Below are 21,759 nucleotides of genomic sequence, written 5' to 3'. Positions count from 1 at the left end.
ATTGTTTTTACACCATCTAGTGTGGAAATTCTTATTTGATTTCCTAGACAATGTCTAATAAGCTCATGTTTTCAAACAACTTTTATAAATGGACTTATAGTTATATTTAATCCATTTTCAATTCAATTCATTTACGATACATATTTTATATTCGAAAGAACTTCGTCTGGATAATATGCTGTGCCAGGAAGCTTGTAGTTCTTCAGGCTACCTGGTTTTTACGATATGCTTATTGCTATCAATAATCCTTCTTCAGTTTCAAACAGTTCTAGAAAGTTTAAATCTGAGTGAGAAACTTCAAATTCGAAGTAGTTTCTGAGCTAAGAAAAAAATAAATGGTTACTCAGAATGAGAAAAGGAGCCTTTGACGCAATTAACTAACTACTTAAGTACGTCTTATGTAGGTCCGATATTTTTGCATTTTATTTCATTAAATTATATTTCTGAACGTAAGCATTTAGCAATAAGGGTCAAATTTAAGCCTTTTGCGCTTAAAAAACAAGTTTTCAAGAAATGTGAGGGCACAGCGGATCAACTGAATAAGTTTTAACATCTCATTTCCTGAGTAGACTAAACGTAGCGTATGTAAGAACAAATGTAGGTTTGGGGCAAAGATTTTCTTTTTTTTTTGGCATGTTAAAAACGAACTGTCTGAAAAAATCACAGTTATGTTCATTATATTTATGAAATTTGAAAACAATTAGACCTGGAAAATGCAAGGGTGTGCAGGGGGGTGTGACAGTCATCATTTAAAGATTCATACGACCGTTTTTTTCCCAAGAATTTGCCCTTTTTTTTTCTTTTTTTTTTTTTTTTTTTTGACGGAAAGTTTAGTAAGTTTCAAAAAAAAAGCCAAATACATTTTTAAAAAGAAGTAAGTAGACAAAACTATATTAGTTCATATATTTCAAAGACGCTTTATCTTCAACAGTATATTTTTATTTCTTAATTCAAGTCTCTTGCTTTAACTGTATGTACAGCCCATAGGTTTCCGTAAAACTAGAAGAAACACATATCATCTTTAAAAATCGTCATACTCTTCCTGTCTGAATTAATTACATGCCAAAACTTTTAAATCACAGAAACTTATCAAAATGTTTCAACCTAGAAATTTATAGAAAAGAGTCTCAGTTCATACAGAACGCTTCAACACGTTTCCGCCGACTCCATTCGATAAATCCAGATCGCCTGAGTTTATTCACGGTCTAATGAACAAACATTTGAAAATAAAACATGCTCCAAGAGAGGAGTTTAGAGCGCGTTAAGGCAAGATGAGAAACACTTGGAAATATTTTACAACTTACGAAATAAGTGCCCAAAAGGTTTAAAGTTATAGTTATTGGAGAATTCAGAAGTCGAATTATATGTGCTTTAGGAAAATAAGAGTATTATTTCGCACGTGCATGGTATAAGTCGGTTTTTCATTGAGAAAAAAATGAATTAACGTATTTTTTACAATACGTAAAAACTTCAAACGTGGTGAAAATTATTATTTTTTTTCATAAATCGCACAGCAATAATGTAAATTTTTGTATAGATGATTTTGTTTTTCATGTGTGTTCGTTTCGGTTTTTTTTTTGCAAGCATGTTTGAAATGATAATACAAAATGAAATTTGTCTCACTAACAAAATGTTTAACCTGAAGAGAAATAGTTTTCCTTAAAAAAAAAAAAAAAAAAAAAAAAAAAAAAAAAAAAAACTTTGCTTTATCAGACTGCTAAAAAATGAGGTTTTGATTTTTTAACTTTACAAATGAAAGATTCATCGAAATCACTCTGTATAAAACAAATAACGTTTGGAATTTTTTTTATATTAAAAGGAAAAAAAGATACATTTGAAATCGTTACCATTTATAGCAATTGCAACCTTTTAATACAAATAATGATAGTTTCAGTTGATATCGGCTATTTTTCTTTCTTTTGTTTTTTATTTAGTACATTCTTAATTAATCATTAGCAAATTTACTCAGAGTAAGGATTTGGGGGATTAAAACATCCTGTCACTTCTACGTCACTGTACTGATGGCAAAAATGAAAAAGATTTACTAGAAATATTAAAACGGGTCAGAATATGACATAACGTGGTAGAGCTGGCAGTACAATGCACAATGTAATTTTTTTTATAATACAATTACATCCATTAAGGAATCTTTGCCGACCCTGAAAAACATATTATTGATAGAAATGGAAGGTGAAAAATTCTGTACAATATTTCACTGTGTATATTTTAATGAAACAGTAAGTCTTCCAATAATTTGATACAGTCGTTACTTCATTACAAAACTAGTCATGTATTTTAAGTCACGTGCTGTACGTACAATTATGTAATCGTAAAGCAAATGATGTACTCGAAACAATTCATTAAATCACATCTTCAGCAGTTCATATCTACAAGGTTGAAAATGTAAACGAAATTAATGCTCTGGTTTAATGCATTATGTAATCTCGAAAATAGCACAACAGGACGTGCAGAATAACTTGATAACATTAGCAGCATAAAGCAGAAAGCAAATTACGATCAAATTAGATACAACAACTCTTAGATCTAAGCTGGCGTTACAGAATGCACTGTTATTCCAATCCGGAATGGATTAGAGCATCACAAAATGCCTCTGGATACAGTCAAGCGTATAGAGGTACTCATGAAGTGAATTTGCAAATCAAATTTTGTACGATTGATATTACTTACGTTTAAAGCATCATCTAAGTCAAATTGCGTATGATTGTAATAAATTTATCTATTTATAATGGATGAATGAATAGCACATAAGTCCGTATAAGCACAAGGTTTTATGGGGCGTAGAGTATTAAATGTATAAAGTTGCAACCCTGAAATTCTGCAGTAAAGTTTAGAAACCAAATTGCATGTGGCCAATTGATATTTTTGCATTGTTTTTTAAACATAAAACAACCATAAATAAATTTTGAAATATGTCGTAAAACGCATTCATTTTTTCTTTAGATAGTGCTCATATCATCATTAAATGGAATGCATAGTTTGGGTTTTATATCAAAAATGTCCCTTTTGATTGTTTCAGAATCTATATTCATTCATGTTTTGTAATTTTGATGAGTTAAGATAAATGAATATATCTTTTGTAATTTTTCTTCATTAGAAATCAGATAATTTACTCTTAGGGAGCAATTTTTTTTTTTCATTTTAATGAAAGTTAATTATCTTTAATTGAAATTTTCAGAATGTTCAAGAAATATTTACAATAACTTCTCAATTGGTTAAGCAAAATATTTTGCTATATAAAGTGAAGCGAACGAAGTTATAACACCAATTTACAAAAATAAATTATGTTGTTCAAATCCCCCAGTCCCCTGCATATAATAATGAAACCTTACCTTTATCGTTTAATATAATATCCGCCGAATCGTATCCCAGTACGTTCTTGGCAGTGCACGTATATATTCCGTAATCCGCTTCATTAACATCTCTCACTATTAACAGCGACGTCCACTGGATTTCATCTTGATTGGAAATAGACGTCCCGTATTTATCCACTGAGCGAATTGCCGTGCCATTGAAAGACCATGTGACTGTTACATTGGGGCTGCCATCTGCAATGCACCTAAGCCTGCCCAATCCGTCCGACATTTCTCCGCCACTTTGGAAAATAATAGGTTTGTCTGCGAAGAAAGCCATGAATACAATGTTATTGTCAATTTGGGAAAGAGTTAAATACGTCTAATGTAATGATAAAAGCCTACAGGTTTTTATATTAATTTTTATAATTAATTTATTTATTTATTTTGACATTTTCAGAAACCCACAAAGTTTTCGGAAACACAATACAAAATATAATTATTCAGCAAAATTCCCCAAATGGTGCTATTAACTCTCATTGTTGAAATAATATTTTCAGACACAATTTGTCACCAAGTGATGTGTATCAGTTCTACACTCGTTTTTACATTAAACAGCAAAACAATTTGAGTATTTTTATATTTTTCGACTAAAAAAATAATAATAATAATAATAATAACTGTTCATTTTTATGCAAATTCACTGTGAAGACATCTCTTCTGAAAAAATATCTGTGAACTAAAGGAACTGACTCCGTAAACATTCTCATGGTGTGAAATACCATTTTTAATTCCCAATGAGTTACAAATTCTTATGACCCAATGAGTCTTATTGTAATATTACCAGTTGTCAGAAATATACCTCATGGCACATTTATTTTTCGAAGGATCTATGTACTATTAAAACTGGTCGTATCTATCTATGTATAAATGTATGTCTAGATAGTAAAGTCACTTCAGATTGGAGGTTAGAAGTTATGTGACATTGATGACGGTTACTTGATAATGATCCCAAACTTGGAAAGGTGCCAAAGATAATATTAACTTCGGTTCATTTCTTCACCGTATCGTCAAGCGCATCAACTCAATGCAGATGTGACGATGGCGGAGCTGGCGATTCAGATTATTTTGGGCAGTCTTTGTGAATTTAGATCCGAGAATGATTTTTAAATTTTAAGCCCGCTGTGCCTCAATGGTGGTTAAAATTGAGATACATTATTATAAGCAGAACATGTACGTGCAATTAATTTCTTTTAGAAATGCACTATAAGCACAAAAACATGAACACAGAATGTGCAGAGAAAAAAAAAAGAAGTCACAAAACATTTCAACTTACACAATACATTGAGCATCACGGAAAGTACAGACGGTCCTCCAATGCCATTGTCAGCCCAGCACTCTATTAGTCCTCTAAGTTCTCTGGTGACGTTCCTTATCCTCAAAACTGATTTAGTTCTATTCAGTGCATGTGTGTCGATCGTTTGCGATCTTGCTGGCGCTCCCTTCACCCGCCACGAGACCATGTCTTTCTTTACTGGACGGGCAGAAACTCGACATTCCAAAGTAGCTTCCGAGCCTTCGAACACAGGTCCAGAGGGTGAGGCAATACTGACCGTTTCTACAGTAGCTCCATCTAAATCAGATTCAAGTTTTTAGATAAACAGAGAAAATTTCGTAGTGCATATACACAATGTACCTACATGGTTCTATAAGTGAATTTCACGCAATAAGTAGTGAACTGCCCGTTAAGATTAAAAGTATTCGTTTTCGCACTAAGTTTTAAACTCTTCAGCGTAGTCCAAAAGCAACTTCCCCAATATACCATGCCCTACATTCATATCAAGTGTACAAAACTAATCGAAACTTCAGATACAGATAACTGAAGATACGAACTTGATACTGTATTGATTTTAAACAACACAGAGTGCTAGCGGTTGCGGTTACAGTGAAGTAATTTCAAAGTTTTCGAACAGCAACATCCATGTTTTTTGAGTAAAGTGTTCTACATGATAAAAATTTACCAACGGCTTGGAAAGAGAGCAGTTAATGGAAATTGTAGGCGTAAAACATTTACAAAAAAGAACATTATGAATGACTAATAACAACAATAGAGCGGATACAATTACTAGGAGTAATCATATCAATTATTGGATAATGATCTTATTTTCATTCTCATAAAAACAGTTTTATGTTTAATTTTAATGCAAACCAAAATATCCTTAATTTTTTTTAATGATTGTGTTGTGCAATTCGGAAATATATAAATCATGGTTATTGAACTTTACATACTAATCTAATAAAGAGTAATTCTCATTTTTGCATTTCCATTAAAAAGTATTTCGTGAACAAAGATCTATGTTATTTTGTAGATTCTCATATAAGTAATTTTGTAGATTCTCATCAGTAAATAAACATCGTATTCCGAGTTTTAAAATATCATTTAATGATCACTATAGTTACGGCAAACCTAACCTGGCAGTTGTTGTGACTAGGATCGGCGTAGCCACAATGCTGTCAGGTTAGATTTCCCCCAAGTATAGTAATTAGGCTAAGGTTCAGCTAGCATCAATAGGTTTCAGTATATTTTATGTCTTTCGGGATGGTTTTTATAGCTAGCATTTTACATTTGCCAATCATGGTGAACACTTCAAATATTTTACTGACTAGTATTAAGGTGATAGTGATACAAAATGTGGCCCAATGAAGACGACTGGAACCGGCAATGATTGATGAATTGGCTCAATTTCATTAATCCATCGACGTTTATTTTTGTTTTTAGTGTATTTACTTAACATTTCATAATTATAACTTCTGCTACAAAGTATACAAAGTGTGTTATGCTACAAAGTGTGTAGGGTTCCTAATTTAAGATGGCTGGAACTTACTTTAATGGGCACACATGGAACAGTGCTTTATCCAATTTAGTGTTGACTTCCATCCTACATTGTCTCTGTCTGCATGCAAAATTCAAATTTACAGGTTTACATAGGATAATTCAGGTCGTTAATTCTATTTTTCATTATGATGTTTGATTATTGTCCCAGTCTGATTGCTGCGCCTAAAGATTACTATAATCTGTTTGATTACTGTGTCTAGTGAAATTTAGGACCGGAAACCCTTAGTGGTGCTTTATCCACAAGCACCACTTCGGAGCCAATGAAACACTTTGTGTGATCTTGCCATTTTAATTCTCTTTTTATGACAGAAAGTAGTTTCCAACTTTCCAACACAGCATTTCAAAATAATGTCAAACAATATATTTTTAAAGTATCATGAACGTAGAATATGCGACAAAATTAATAGCTGATGTTAAATAATTAAAATATGCTTAATGTTAGTTAATAAGTTAAATTTATTTTTCTACAATTGATAACAAAAAATATAGTTTGATTTATAGTCATTAATTTATTTCACAGAAGCATATTGTATGACATATTTAATATAAATAGCAAAGCTCTGAGAAAACCTCTGCATTCTTTTTACTTCTAAACCCATCATTTCCATAAGCATAACTTTCTTCATTAAGGCACATATTGAAAAGAAGTCATTACTTGTAACAATAATCGTAATTTTGATAAAGCATCTTCAGCGTAAATGCCCTTCCCTCTTTTATAGCAGAAGTGACCGCCTAACTTTTCATGCGAACTGTCTGTTAAATGCTTAAGGACTTGAACCAAAATGTTATTAGAGTGCTTCAAGGACATTTATGGTTCATAAAAATTTGCGGCCGCTCTTAAACGCTGCAAAGATTCAGTGGAGAAAGAACGAAAGCAATTATGCCTTTATCTGCTACTTAGAGAACAGGGAAAGTTTTCTTGATGAAAAGATAAAGCTAAAATAGAAGCATATTCCAGTGAAGATTGCGGGAAAAAAATGCTTCCTTTAATAGTTTCACTTATGAAATAAATGTTCACTATTTAAATGTGTATTTTTCATTATCTTTATTTGATGAAATCCTCAAGAGATTATCATTTTTCTAATGATTTTAGACAATAAAAGAGCTTTCATCGTGATTATTTTTTTTTGTCTCGTAGTCTTTTAGAAGTCATCTCTCTTTCTATCTGTTCCATATATCTATTTTTTACATTAATTGTTTTTTAAGAATATTGTTTTACTTCTTCTTATAATACTTCTTTTATTTCCTAAGGATAAGGAAAATTGTCTTTTCGAAAATGGTTAGAAAATCCACTTTTGTGTGAAAACCTGGACTGAAGAAATATATTTTCTTCTTTATTAAAATAAGCACATCAAAGAAAGACAATCAGACCCATAATTCTTTAGAAAAAATTCCCCCTCCTCACAAAAAAACCGCTTTATAAATCGACAAAGAGTCCGTACATATAAGCATCAAATAACTTATCTCAAAAGTTAGCAAAAAAAAAAAAAAACTTTTACATACTTGTTCAATACTCTTTTATAGGCATAGTCTATTCTAGTTATACAAGTATAGTATCTTATTAGTCTATACTAGCTTATTAATAATAATTGAAAAAAAAAGTAGGTTAAGTTCAATAAATGCAGGGTGCGCACAAATAATAAACAAACCGATTTCAAAAAATCGTATTTTGAAACTATTGAACACATTACAGTAAGTAATACACGGATTTAAATAGGAACATACCGAGGTTTTTTCAGTTACAACTGTTCGATGTGTGAGTCTTTTGTTGTTCAGACAAACATCTAATCTGCAATGCCAGCTCATTCTACAAGTCGTGTGATTTCTTTTTATGAGGACGTGACAAAGACAATGTTTATTCATTGCCGATACCGGAAACTAGAAAATATTCAAGCACGCATCTGTGCTCACCCTGTACAACTTGACTATAAGGATCATACTCATTCAGCTTACTTTTCTTTGTCATTTACTTTTGTAAGAAATGAAAAGAATGAGGTTATATCAATAATTATATGTTATATTAAACTCCAGTTGCCTGTGTAATGTGTAGTCAAGAGTTCAAAGGGAAAGCTTAATTGATTATTGATTTGAAATTAGCTCTTTCAGAGAACATATCGTCGCCTCAGAGCAACAGTAGGATATCTTAGTGTTATTCCTGGGATTAGATGTCTTACTATTGCTCTGAGGCGACGATATATATTTAAAAATACTGTCCCAATTAAATCTTATGTCTTTAATATTCTAAAAAATATTAATCAATTGCAATTAACACCCGCACTAAATAACAAAATTTCTATTGTACGAAGAACGAAAGCAAGTTAGAAGCTCTAGCTATAGACGCTAAAAAACGAATTTTAATGAGCATTTTTGGCACGCGTTGCTTGTAATGAACTAAGGCATTCATCACATATCTTGCCTGTAATAATTGTGTTCAAATAAGAGGAAAATAATCTATTTTTCAAATTTTAATTTCGTTATTTGCTTATTTTTAATTGTTTTCTGTACTCATTGTCATCAGTTTATGAATACACAGGGTTGTTTTTGTTGTTCTCCACAAAAAATGCCAACAAAATGTTAAGTTGAAAAAGCATGAAATGATCCAATGACTAGAATTTTCAGAGTTATTTGACACAAGCTGTAAATAGGCTGAGTTTAGCTTACAAAATAAAACGAGAGGTAAATAATATTTCCTTTCCGGATCGAAAATAACTCAAAAAAAGAGTTTCTCCTAATCAAAATGAACATTGACATTCATGTTTTTACCTCAGAGCAGGAATTAAAATGGAGGGAGCACGTCCAATCATTGGCTAAGCAAAAGCTTTTACAAAGCGTTCCAGTCACGTGACTCAACAAGGAGAATGGTTGACACGTTTTGCGTGAAACCAGTGAAAGAAGCCTGATTTCTTCCACAATGCTGTTCTTTAAGATCTATCACGTGACTTGGGGTCCTTCTTTCACGATCGAGAGTCTTCCCTCCCTCCATTTACGGAACAGAATTTATAATTTCAAATTGTTCAAATGATTTCCATTGATAAAATAATCGCTTTAAGATAATTTAAGATCTTGTGACTTTCGTCTGAATTTTTACTTCCTTTTACAGAAAATGATGTGCTGTATTCGCGAAAAAAATTTCACTCAAAATTCGGCCTTAATTTCCATTTTGCTCACCGTCGAATTAATGTTGAGTTTTTTTTTTTTTTTTCAACCCTACCACACGCGGCTAAGTGCCTCAGAACGTATTAACACCCGAAATTTCCATTTTGACATTCGTGCGTATGTATGTCACATAACTCAAGAAAGGTATGTCCTAGAAAGTTGAAATTTGGTACGTTGACTTATAGTGGGGTCTAGTTGTGCACCTCCCCTTTTGGTTACATTCGGGTGTTTTAAAAGGGATCTTTTGCTCCATTGTGGGGGGAAATCATTGTTAATTTCGATGTATACTCAAGTGGTGTTATAACTAGGCGGACACTTGGCGATATATCGCCAATCTTTTGGTCGCCAAGTTTTGTTATTAAGTTGGAGAGAAATTTGGCGATTTTTTATCTTTTTTTTTAAATCTGGTTTCAATTTGGCCCTTGGTGGTGATATTTAGAGAGTAAACTATTGAATCACCATAAAATTTTTAATGGGAAAATGACATTAAAATTGGAATAAAAGGAAGTCATCATGTGATGCACACATCAGCTCGTTGCATTACGATTTTGTTACTTGCATTTTTCAAAATATTTTTTTAAAAGATACTCGCTATTATACAGTAAATGAAACATTACGTCATTAAGTTTAATGTTTGTGATTTATTTATGAATTTATTGCTGAACAATTCTGATGCAGCTGGGTTTAACATTTTTAATACACTAAAATAAGGTGATGACGGAAAGGAAATTGAATAACGGCTAGTGTTAAAATAGCACAATTTGATATACACTTATTTTTCCGCAAAAATCAATTTAATCGCAAAACTAGTGATATTCCATAAGTATAGTTCGTACTGTAAACGATATTTATAACTCTGTTAAAATATTTATTTTCACGTGACAAATAGTTGTACTTTTCAAAACTTAAGCATATTGAGAAAAATATTAGAAAGAATTCTTTCTCTTAAGATAATTCTTACTCTTTTTTTTTATGTGTACACAGAAAAATATTGTTCATACAAAACGAACATTAATATATCACCATCTACTTTAGAGAAAAACTGCTAGTTTAATTGTAAATTTTCAGTTCATTAACATACATTATATGATTTTAGTGTATATTTTTACATTACTCACGAATAGATTTTACTAAGTTTCATTAACTTGAAACAAAAAGAAATTAAAACCTTAAAATAACCCGACATATGATAGAGTACTTTAGGCCACCACGTCGATCTATTACAATTCTGCGTGTAGCAATTTCAGGCTAGAAACCTAAAGCTAATTTTTAAACTTCCAATTAAGCCAACACGTATCAAAATTTATAGGTAAATTAGAACCTCCTCTTGAATTAGAAACTGTGCTTAAAGTCAGATATTGATGACTACCGATAAAATCGGTTAATTGGCTGTCAAGTACAAGGACAGCAAAGCGATACCCAGAATAAATATCTTCTCCGCTTTCATTACGCTCGCTGCCAGTTACTTTCACTTCATGTTTCGTAATTAAAATATACATACCCCACTCAGCTGCAACATTAAATTTTAAATAGATTTGGGCTCAGAGATTAGACTTGTATGGAATTTCGTTGATTCTTGTACCATAAATGATGATAGTTTTCAAATTAAGGGTGACACGTTTTATAACATAATCTTAGCTAAGTAAGAATAGGCTAATAGATCATTTTTTACATGTCTTGTACGGTCTTGATAAATTGAAGTACTGAACAATAATTTTCATTGTTTTTTCTTGTGGAAAAAAGTTTTTATTTTTATTTGGGCTAGTTTTTATTTTTTGGAAGAAATATTGTAGCATATTTATCTTCGCTTTTCTACATGAGTTTTTTTCTATATTTTAACCATAATGATTGAATTAAAAAAGTAAATAAAAGTAAAATCACAACATAATCATTAAAACAGAAAAAAAAACCTAAATAAAAAACAAAAAAACTAGGTAAAAGGCATTTTAAAAATAATGATTTCAGACTAAACTAGACATCAAATCAAACTAAAATTATGCTAATTACCAATTGGGTATTAAACTAACTTTACAAAGCATTGTTTTCACTTTTATTAATTGAAAAAATAAACAATAACTCATTTTTTCCCATAAACTACTTAAGGGTTCATCATTATCTAATACTTTCTTAAACATACAGCGTCATCAAAATCATTTGATTTAACTCACTTACTTTTATTAAAATGTAAACTCTAAATTTCATTCACTTATATCTACTTCTCCATAGATATGGATACATTACTCACGTTGCTTTCATTTTTTATCAATTTTAAAAATAAACAATAATTCATTTTTTTCCAAAAAAGTAATAAAGGTTGCATTTTCATTTAATACGTTCTTAAACATGCAGCGTCTTCAAAATCATTTACTTTTGCTTGCTTATTTTCATCAAAATTTAAAGTCTAAATTACTTTCACTGAAACCTACTTCTCCACAGATATATAAAAATTAACACACGTTGTTTTCAGTTTTACCAATTTTTTAAAGGTTAATAAAAACACAGTCGTATTATTTAAACTGTATATGTTAAAAATACACATTTAATAAAAATGTTTTCAAACAATGCAATTTAGTAAATCTTGAGAAAATATAAGAGATTATTTGTTTTTTAAATACAAGGTGTATCAGTTTAATGTTTTATAACTTCTAAGGGGGTAGGATAAATCCTGATGGCTCAAAATCATATAGCCATGTGGGGTCGGAAATGCTTTCCCGACCCGAAAATTTAGGAGTTCTACGTGCCGAAGATGTGAGGTTTGCATTGTAGCCAGTGGAAAAAACTTCGAAGGCTTACTTTAACCCATTAACCTTTTTGATTTTTTACATGCATTATTTAAAAAATGTTTTAGTTATAGTTTTCTTTCTTTATAGTGCTTCTGTGTATATCACCGCTTTAGGAAAGTATTTCCAACCCCACATTTCTGTATGGTTTTTGGCAGTTAAGATGCACTCTACCCCTCTTATGAGTTCTAAAACATTTCACTAACCCTGAATTTCAATTTTTCACTTAAAATGGATTTAAAGTTTTGAACAAACACAATCTAAGTAAAATACATTTCCGGATTACTTTTATGTAGCAATATAAAGCACCTGAACTTGCAACATAAATTTCTTTTAAGTCGGCTTTTTTGAGTATAGATTTGTTACACTCAAAACACTTTCAATTTCAGTTTTCTTCTACGTCAGAAGCGGAAGTTTCATCTTTACATTAAAAAGAACCACTCTTCAAACATGTATTCCAATCAATGCTCTTAAAGTAGTTAAAATTTACCTAATCACTAACAACACTTTGTTACACGTAAAGTTTTTCTTTTGTCTACACAACAATACATTCTTCTCAACCAACAAGCTTTTTTACGGCATGTCTGTTTCAATAATAGAATGATAGGTTCTAAATATAATAGCATGTTCTTCGCAAAATGAAAAAGAAATATACCAGCCAGACAAAGAAGAAGACAAAGAAGTAAAACTAATCTGCACATTTGCAAACTGAAATTGATGTTTTAAAAGGACGAATACAAAACCTACACCTTTGTTTTAAACCCTAATTTCAGCATCACTATCAATCGTTATTAGAAAATCATCAACCCCTAGTTTGGTTTCTTTGTTTCGATCATCGTTTACGAAAATAGAATTCACAAACACCTGTGCTCTTCCCCCTAAATCGGGATACAAAATGAACAAAGATATTCCTTCCATCCATTTATCTACCTATTAAGAAGATTGCCACTCGGGAGGAAAGCCCTATTATTTATTCCTTTCCATTCTTACACTCCCTGAATTATGGTTTCTTGTTCCCCAACGTAAACCGTCTTAAGAAGAAGTTATTTATTTCTTCCTGTCAAGAGAAATATTTCCAACATTAGAAGAAAGTGAAGAGTTGAAAGTTTTAAAGACATTTCATTATCCGTAGTGTATAAGAAATAAACTCTTATAATGTGTAGGGGAGAGTTGGGAGGCATGGGACACTGAGAGGGATGAACACCTAGAAGTATGCTTAATATTAGCATTGCTTTTAAGTTGGACTGTTTCACTAGATCTACCTATACTTCTGGTCACTGTTTTGTTTTTTATCTACCGAGATTTTTTTGTAAATGTTCTTGACTTTGATCTCTTGGAAGCTTACTACATTTGGAAAAATTATCATTCTCTAGTGAATAATTTTTCTAGAGCTCCATTTATGCCTGATATATAGCAATAATTTTTATAATTGATTTTCCATGTTGTTCGCTTTTATTCATTCTTTGTATTTCCTGGCTTCTGCTTGGTTGGCTCTCCCCTTGCCGCGCGCCCCGGGTTGGACCGGATGTTTGCTGATTGGTTGATTGTCATCTTGCGTCGTAAATTCCTATTGGTTGGCCCATTTGGTACAAATACCGGTATCCATGTGGTTGACGCTAGTTCTCCCGTGACTTTCCGGTTGTGAGCTGAGATTTTTGCACTGATGAAGAGGTTCCATTGTAGCCTTGAAATAGCTAATTATTGTATTTTCTTGACAGTTTGTGCTTTAATTCCGTTCGTTTTTAACTTTAATCACTTGAATCATTCCATTCCAAAGCCCTTTTGTAGCAATAAATAAATAAGAGGCATATGTATGTAAAATTAATGTCGGAAATGACTTTCTCATACCATACGTAAATAACTATATGTTATTTAATAAATCAATAGCATGCATTTATATTAACACAATTTGTTTTATTGTTTCATACATCTAATAGCAGAACTTATACAGGGTGATTCAAAACTTATCCTACAAATTTTGTGGAGAGATACCGAATACGTCAGGACACCGATTTCACATAGGAAACTATGTCCGCAAAAGTCAACTTCATGAACAAAATAGATAAGTAAAGATAATATAAGAAATGAGTACAATTAAGTAGTAAAGAAAGTGGTTTTATTATAGCAAGAAAAAGTAAAGGTTCACAGCAGGTGCTCAAAATTCTACCATTCACATCAACACAGAATTCACAGCCCCCTTGCATTGAACGCCGAACACTTTCAAAAACGCCCGGCATTTCATGGACAGTGCCCGCGGCGGCTGCCATTCATACAACAATGTCCAATTCACTGTCAATGGGGGCATCATACGCATGATCTTTCATTGCTCCCCAAAAAAAGAAATCAATGGACCTTAAATCAGGTGACATAGGTGTCCAAGAGATCGGTCCACCTCTGCCTATCCATTGAGCTCCATATGTCCAGTATGTTCATGTAGATGACATTAGCGGACATACTTTCCTATGTAAAATAGGTTTCCTGACGTGTTCCCTACCTCTTCACGAAATTTGTATGATAAGTTTTGAATCACCCTGTATAAAGAAGCAGCCCTGTGTAAAGAAGCCTGAAATATATTTTTCACGACGGGATAGGCCATTCTATTAAAGGCAAAAATCTTTGTCTAAAAATCTTCTACATATATGAGGGTAAATTTTAGGACTCGACCGATGCATCGGCCTGGTCGATGCATCGGCGCCGATGGTTCAACAATTTAGCCATCGGCATCGGCATTGGCGGCCGATGCTAACTTGCAGGAAACATCGGCCCATCGGCCTTAAAAAACATCGAAAAGCCGATGGAATTGGCCGATGTTTTCGGAAAAAAAGGACCTTTGATGTTTTACTTTTTATTACGAAGTAAAGGGAGATATTTTTTTCATGTAAAATTGGTTACTTAAATTTCAGTATGAATTTCTATTTTAGTCCCGTTTGAAAGAGTTTTTAATATTGCTATCAGGTACCAAACAAGTTAATTATTGCTTTGTTTCTTGCAGCTGGATGTACGTATGTATCTCTCATAAGTCATAACTCACAAATGCTAAGCTGTAGAAGGATAAATTTTCGCATGTGGGTTGTGCGTACGTTCCAGTTGTGCACTTTCCTTTTTGTTTTCGATCGGGTATTCTGAAAAGCCACTTTACTCATTTTTTGTGGCTAAACTAATATAGCGTCTCAGACTGACGATCATTTGGTGGTATATTGCCGAATTGGAGACTATGGAAACAAATATGAGATGGCGAAACCGGTTTTTGTGTCATTTTTTTAGATTCCCGTTGAGCTGACGGTAATTTTTAATTTTTTGATATTTGTAATATAAATCACAGTAATGCAGTCTTTTCTGTATCGCTTCGGCGGAGTTATAAGTTTGAGGCCCGTCGAAATACATTATGGGGCCTTATTTCTCTATCACACAAGTTGTAAAACATTTATCATAAGCAGTTTTGTAACTCCTACGGTGCCCCTATGGTTATGGGGCCTCTCGCGCAATTGCAACATTTGCTCTATTTTAAATCCGCCACTGCACGTCAAAACAAACTCTGGTGCAAGTTTTGAAAGGGTTTTTCCGCTCAATGTTTATGATTATTTTGAACTCTATTTTTTACGACTATTTTTTGAATTTCCGAGAACACTTGCGTGCTCCTCCTCCTACTCCCTCAATTTCTGAAATTAAACTCTAGTTGTACCCCCCTTCTGAGTCGTTTAAAAGTAACACCATTCATAAAACTAGAAATTTTTCTTTCAAACTTTATCTATTGTTTAGAAAGAATTTAGAGCATTAATGTAAGAAATTGATTAAAGACGTTTTGAATGGTGACATAATTCGGAAATCGAAGGGACTTTTGAATTTTTTCTTCGGAAGTGCTGAAATAGATTCAGAAACTCTTCCGAGGCGTTATTTTTAGCGGTTCTTTACTAAAAAATTTAAGTCGAGGTTGGGGCCGAAATGTTAATTACTACAAAATCAGAGAGTGACCCCACCCCCCCTAACCCTCTCTCGAGGTTTCAAGCATTTCTTAAATATTTAGCAATTATTTATTTTGATCAAGAAATGTCATTTTGCATATTTCTTATACTTGTTTCACTTATATTTCGTAATGCGCCATCTTTTCATCATTAATAGCGATCGATTTTTTTTTGTTGTCAGTAACTATTTTTCTGTATTTATATCAAATCAATGAATAAGTTATTTTCGTTTTTTATAGAAAAGATTCAAGGATTTTCTATTATGCAATTTTTTAAATTTGAGAAAATTATTGTTAAATTGAAAAATTTAATTTGAACTTGTTTGTAGTACTTCATAAAAGATTTTAAACAATCAAATTGTTCAATATTATGTGTGCAAACATCAGATTAAGTAGTATATGTATTCAGTTATTAACTTGGTGTAAATATTGAGTTTGTTTTTTGTAGCTGCGTTTTAAAAACATCGCTCTCTTCATGGCTATTTTTTTCAGCAAAATTTATGTCACGGTTATAGCTTTTATGAAAAATGCAAACTTTGCACTATTCATAAATTTTAAATAAGTATAAAAATATTCCCATTATGATTTAATATTGTAATTTATCTGTTACATTTTTTGTTTAATTTGATGAGTAAAACATGTCTACGTGCAATCTTTCCACTTTAATTGCGTAATTTGTTGACGGTTTCATAGTTTTATTCTTATTTTTTTTAATGATTAATCAACATAATTTAATGTTTTTAACTATTTTTAATGTACCTAAATATATGCATTAATACGATATTACTGAAATCTTAGTAAATATTCAATTAAAAAACAAACAAACAAATCAATTGGTTATTAAACAATCTCTTTGTTTTTCTTTCTTCCTTTCTTTTCTTTTTTTTTTTTTGGCTATTGTTCTTTCTCTTTCATCATACAGCAGTCAAAAAAAGGGAGAGCCATAGCTACACCCTATAAAGATTGTACGTAGTACGATCCAAAAGCTCGGGAACAAGCTGCATAAAACCTTACCCAGAATAGTTCACATTACCGAAGCACGCCCAGCTTCAAAGGGTTACCTTGAGGGACTATGTACTTCTGCCAGTGTTCATATAACTTTTGGAAACACTCCTGGAAGCCATTTTTCGATGAGCCTTCTATAACGCAGCTTTATCTTCTTCTGACGGAAGAAAGCGGCGTCCATGCAAATGTTTTTTTTTTTTTTTTTTGCTGGGAACAGGTAAGAGTCACACGGAGCTAAGTCCGACGAAACGTTACGTTATTTGTTTGTCATATCAGAGTATTGACCAATCGAACCGTGCATCCTCAACATGAAAGTCGCCTTCTTCCCCACGATGACGTTAAAGCAGCAGCACAAGAGGCCTTACAGGAGGTTGCGAAAAATGTCTTTCAGGAGTGCTTCTAAAAGCTATACGAACGTTGGCAGAAGTGCATAGTCGTTCGAGGTGACTATTTTGTAGATAGATGTGCTTCGGTAATGTGAACTATTCAGTGTGCGATTCAGGGTAAAGCTCGATTCAGGGTAAAGTTTTATACAACTTGTGCTCGAACTTTTAGATCATACTACGTACGTATGAGTTTTCAACTTACTATTTCATAACGTTTTTGAGTGACGCAAGTTTACGCGCATGAAGAGATCACAAGAGAATTTGCGATAATTAACTGAGGAGACGTTCAAAATGGATATTTCGATCATCTATATGTTCTTAGGTACATATGCATGTACAAATGTGCCGAAAAGTCTTGTGAAGTTTAAATTGGGTGATCGTAAAATAGAAATTTAGGTCAAAATCTGATTTTTTTTTTGTGATTACAATTCCTTATTCGTAGAAAGGAAGTAAAGTGAAATGAATCAAAGATCCTTTAAATCCCTGATAATTTTATCTATTTATTTCTGTTTTATTTATTTATTTATTTTTTTTTTGCCATCGGCCAAAAGCATCGGCCATCGGCCATCGGCAATCGGCCATTTGGAGGAAAACTATCAGCTATCGGCCATCGGCCATCCTTGAACAATCGGCCAACAATCGGCATCGGCCCATCGGCCAAAAAGTGCCATCGGTCGAGCCCTAGTAAATTTCACTTATCAACTAATAAAAATCTAAATAAAAAATAAGAAGAATATTTTTAAAGCTTTGTGTGTAATTCACTGTATTCATACAATGTAAACAAATCATATCTTCTCTTTCTCATACACACATACTTATACATGATAAGCAAGCCGTTTTCTTTCCGTACCGATTTCTCCTCTGTTTATGAACCAATTTCCGTCTTTTTTTTTTTTTTCTGTAGCTATTGCCGAGTTTTAGTGTCATCAATAACTTTTTTTGAAATTGGACGGAAGGAGGACTTTTAGTTTCGATAAAACTATCTTCATTAAACACACACACACACACACACACAGCTGCCAATAATACCTGCATTTGCTATTGCCACAAACAGATCTCAAGGTGAAACTTGCAAAAAAAAGCGTATTATTTCGGCGTCCTTTGCTTTCGCATGGACAATTATTTCTTGCTGCAAGATGAGTTCGTTCATTTGACTGTTGGAAATTTTGTATTTCTAACGGCAAAGTCATGCCTACTCTCACAAAGAATAGTGTTTGAATAGAAGTTTTACGTAATAAAGAAGTTTTGTAGTATATTTCGTTCAGGGGAAGACTTCCATAATAGGGAAGTTGCAACCTATTAAATGTTCATATTTTGACTACTGAATATTGTTAATTGACCCTCAAAACTAAAAAATTCACCATCGCCGAATTTTAAAACACCGTGATTGATTTTTAATACATTTTTAAAAATCCACGCGCAAAAGTGCGCTCTTCTGAACCTTCACGAACTTGCGTCATAGGGCACTAATGGGCAGCCTTCCGCCGAAGATCCCTTGTTTTCGCTAGGGACATTTTGAGCGCGCTGATATTTTTATTTCTTAGAAATTTAATAATCCTTTTGAACACATTATGGAGGCCGGATTCGTTAAAGCACAGTCTAAATAATCTTCCTCAAGTAACATCAATGATGATATTAGAATATTTCTGAGATGATGAGAGGTTTAATGTTCCAGAAACGCGAGGAGTTAAATGCGAGGAGATAATAAGCCTTTTACGTTTCGTCTTCGAAGTCAAATGCACGTCCTTAGGCTTCTCCCGTATCGGAAGAGCGCATGACGTCACTTCCTATGCCATTTGACGTCACAATCGCTTGAACTTTAAAAATTAATTTAAAGAAAACTACTTATCGTATCGCAAATTTTTTTTTCACCTATGATATTCATACATGTTACTCTATCATATAAAAATAAAATTGAAAAATCGAAAACTTCCATATTGTAGAATTAGCGAACTTTATATCCATAGGTGTCAAAGTTTTATCACCAATGCCAGCACGAGAAATATTTCTCTTTTGCGTTCGTAGAAGAAGAGGAGACAAATGTCTATTTGCAACGAGCTGACTACGAATGAAGTAACTCTTTAAGATGGGGTTTACTGAAATGTAACCGTTCGTGACAAGGGGAGGAAATAAAATACAAGAGGGACATACAATGGGGAGAATGTGACACCAAGCCTTTTTTTTGAAAACAACGTTTATGAAAAACAGTGTGACATGTGGCAACGAAAAGAGGGGGTATGGTGAAGTGTGATACATTTTAGCAAAGGAGAGAGCGATCAAAAATTTTGAAGAGTACATTAGTCAGTTATCCACTAAACCGTAAACAAATCACAAATTCACCCGATTTTTTTTTTAAAATTGCTTTATTCTTGCAACTTTCAGTGTTTTTGTATGGGCAATTTTTAATGTAACAAGTAGGATTTGTTCATTTGACTGTTTGAAATTTTATATTTCTAATAGCAGAGATCAAAGCAACTTACTCAATAATATTAAACTTTTTAAAAGAAATATTGTTCATGAAGAAGTTTTAAGTATAATCAGAGTTTTGCAGCATCATTTCATTTGGGAAGATTTCGGTAATTGGGAAATTGGCACTCTTCTTCTATTCGCGTCAAATGTTTGGAACCAATTACAGCGCGAGAAATGTTTTTTCTTTGCACACGTAAACAAAGACTATGGAAATATATATTTGCATACGATTACCACAAAATAGGGGCTGTCCACGAATGAAGTCCCGCTTTAAGTTGGGGTTCACGAAATAGTAACAGTTTGTGACAAGAGAGAGAAAAGAAATGACAAGAGGGGCATACAATGGGGAGAATGTGACAACAAGCGTGTTTTTAATAGGAATGTTTATGAAAAACAACGTGACATGTGACAAAGGGAAGACGGGTATGGTGAAGTGCAAAACTTTGGGACAAAGTGTGGGGAGAAAAGTGTGAATAATGCACCGCCCTTAACCATAAACAAATTACAAAGATGACCTTTTTTAAAATTACAGTATTATTGCGACATCCAGTACTTTCGAATGAAAAGTTATATGTTACTCCGAGTTCAGTTCGTGCATTTGATACTTGTACATGTATATTTATAATGAAGAAGAGGCAACTCTTAATAAAAATAAACGTTTTATAAGTAATATTGTTCACACAGAAGTTTCACTTATAAACTGAGCTTTAATGCTGTATTTTATAGGGGAAGATTTCAAAATTCGGATAATTGGCGATTTTTATTCATTGGCGTCAAATTTGTTGGTTGATTCCAATGCCAACACGAAAAAATGTTTTTCCTTTGCATACGTAAACAAAGAGTAGGAAAACATGTATTTGCATAGGGTTAGCACAAAACAATTTGGTATCCAAAATAAAATTATTCAAGCCATTAATTTGACGACCACACTTATTTCTCAATGAAGTTTCCTTCAGTCAAAAGTACTACTTTTAGTCACTGAAATAGATAGAATAAGCAAAATAAATAAATAAAGAAATATATAACGTGGAGTCGGAAAAATTTTTACTTTTCCAACAATTATTTTAAATTTTTTTTAAATGTCCGATTTTGGGAATAAAGATGTTACAAGTGATGTGCTTTGGAGCGCTACTTCATTGCCGCGCTAAATGTTTACGCTCTGCTGTCAATCGCGTTTCCATGTTATGATAATTTGCGCTAATGGCATCAGTGAATTTCATTTCATCGCTTTTTGTGCCATGTGCAGAAGCGTAAAAATGAATTTCAATCTGGGCAGAAATTAAAATAATAGTTAAAAAACGTTAAGGTTTTTTTTAAATTATTAAAACCCATGTTTTTAAACATGCTCTTTCAGAAAAAAACTTTTAAAATTTCAGAAGCGACCCCATTACCGAAATATCCCCTTTCATCCATTTATTTTGATATTAACAGACAAAAAGCAGAATTGGAATAAATTATTACTGCTTACTATTGTGTATACATATAAAAATTGTATGTTTCCAAATATGCAGTAACCATGAGTAAGAGTATTAAAAAAAATGTTGGAAATAGTTGAATTCATACAAGTTTTCTCAAATATCCATTTATAAATTTAGTCCATTTTTGACCACTGGGCAAACACTAGTATCTATAAATACGTGTAGCGAATGAAATACGAACTATGAACTGAAATACGAACCGTGGTGACACCAACTATAGGGACATTGTCACCGCGATCATCTGACGGGAACACTGCATGTTTTCTAATCGTGCTGTGGAATTTCCTCGTAGAGTATGCTAAAACTAAGTTGAAAGG

At 32.6% G+C, this 21,759-nt stretch overlaps 1 pseudogene; it reads right to left on the bottom strand.

The window, feature by feature from the left end:
* Positions 1 to 21,759, bottom strand: part of LOC129234138 (nephrin-like) — a 356,279-nt pseudogene that overhangs the window by 77,690 nt on the left and 256,830 nt on the right.

The sequence above is a fragment of the Uloborus diversus genome, chromosome 1 (assembly GCF_026930045.1).
Source record: "Uloborus diversus isolate 005 chromosome 1, Udiv.v.3.1, whole genome shotgun sequence".
NCBI lineage: Eukaryota > Metazoa > Arthropoda > Arachnida > Araneae > Uloboridae > Uloborus > Uloborus diversus.
Note: the sequence above shows the minus strand (reverse complement) of the source record. Positions and strands in the feature narration are given on the sequence as shown.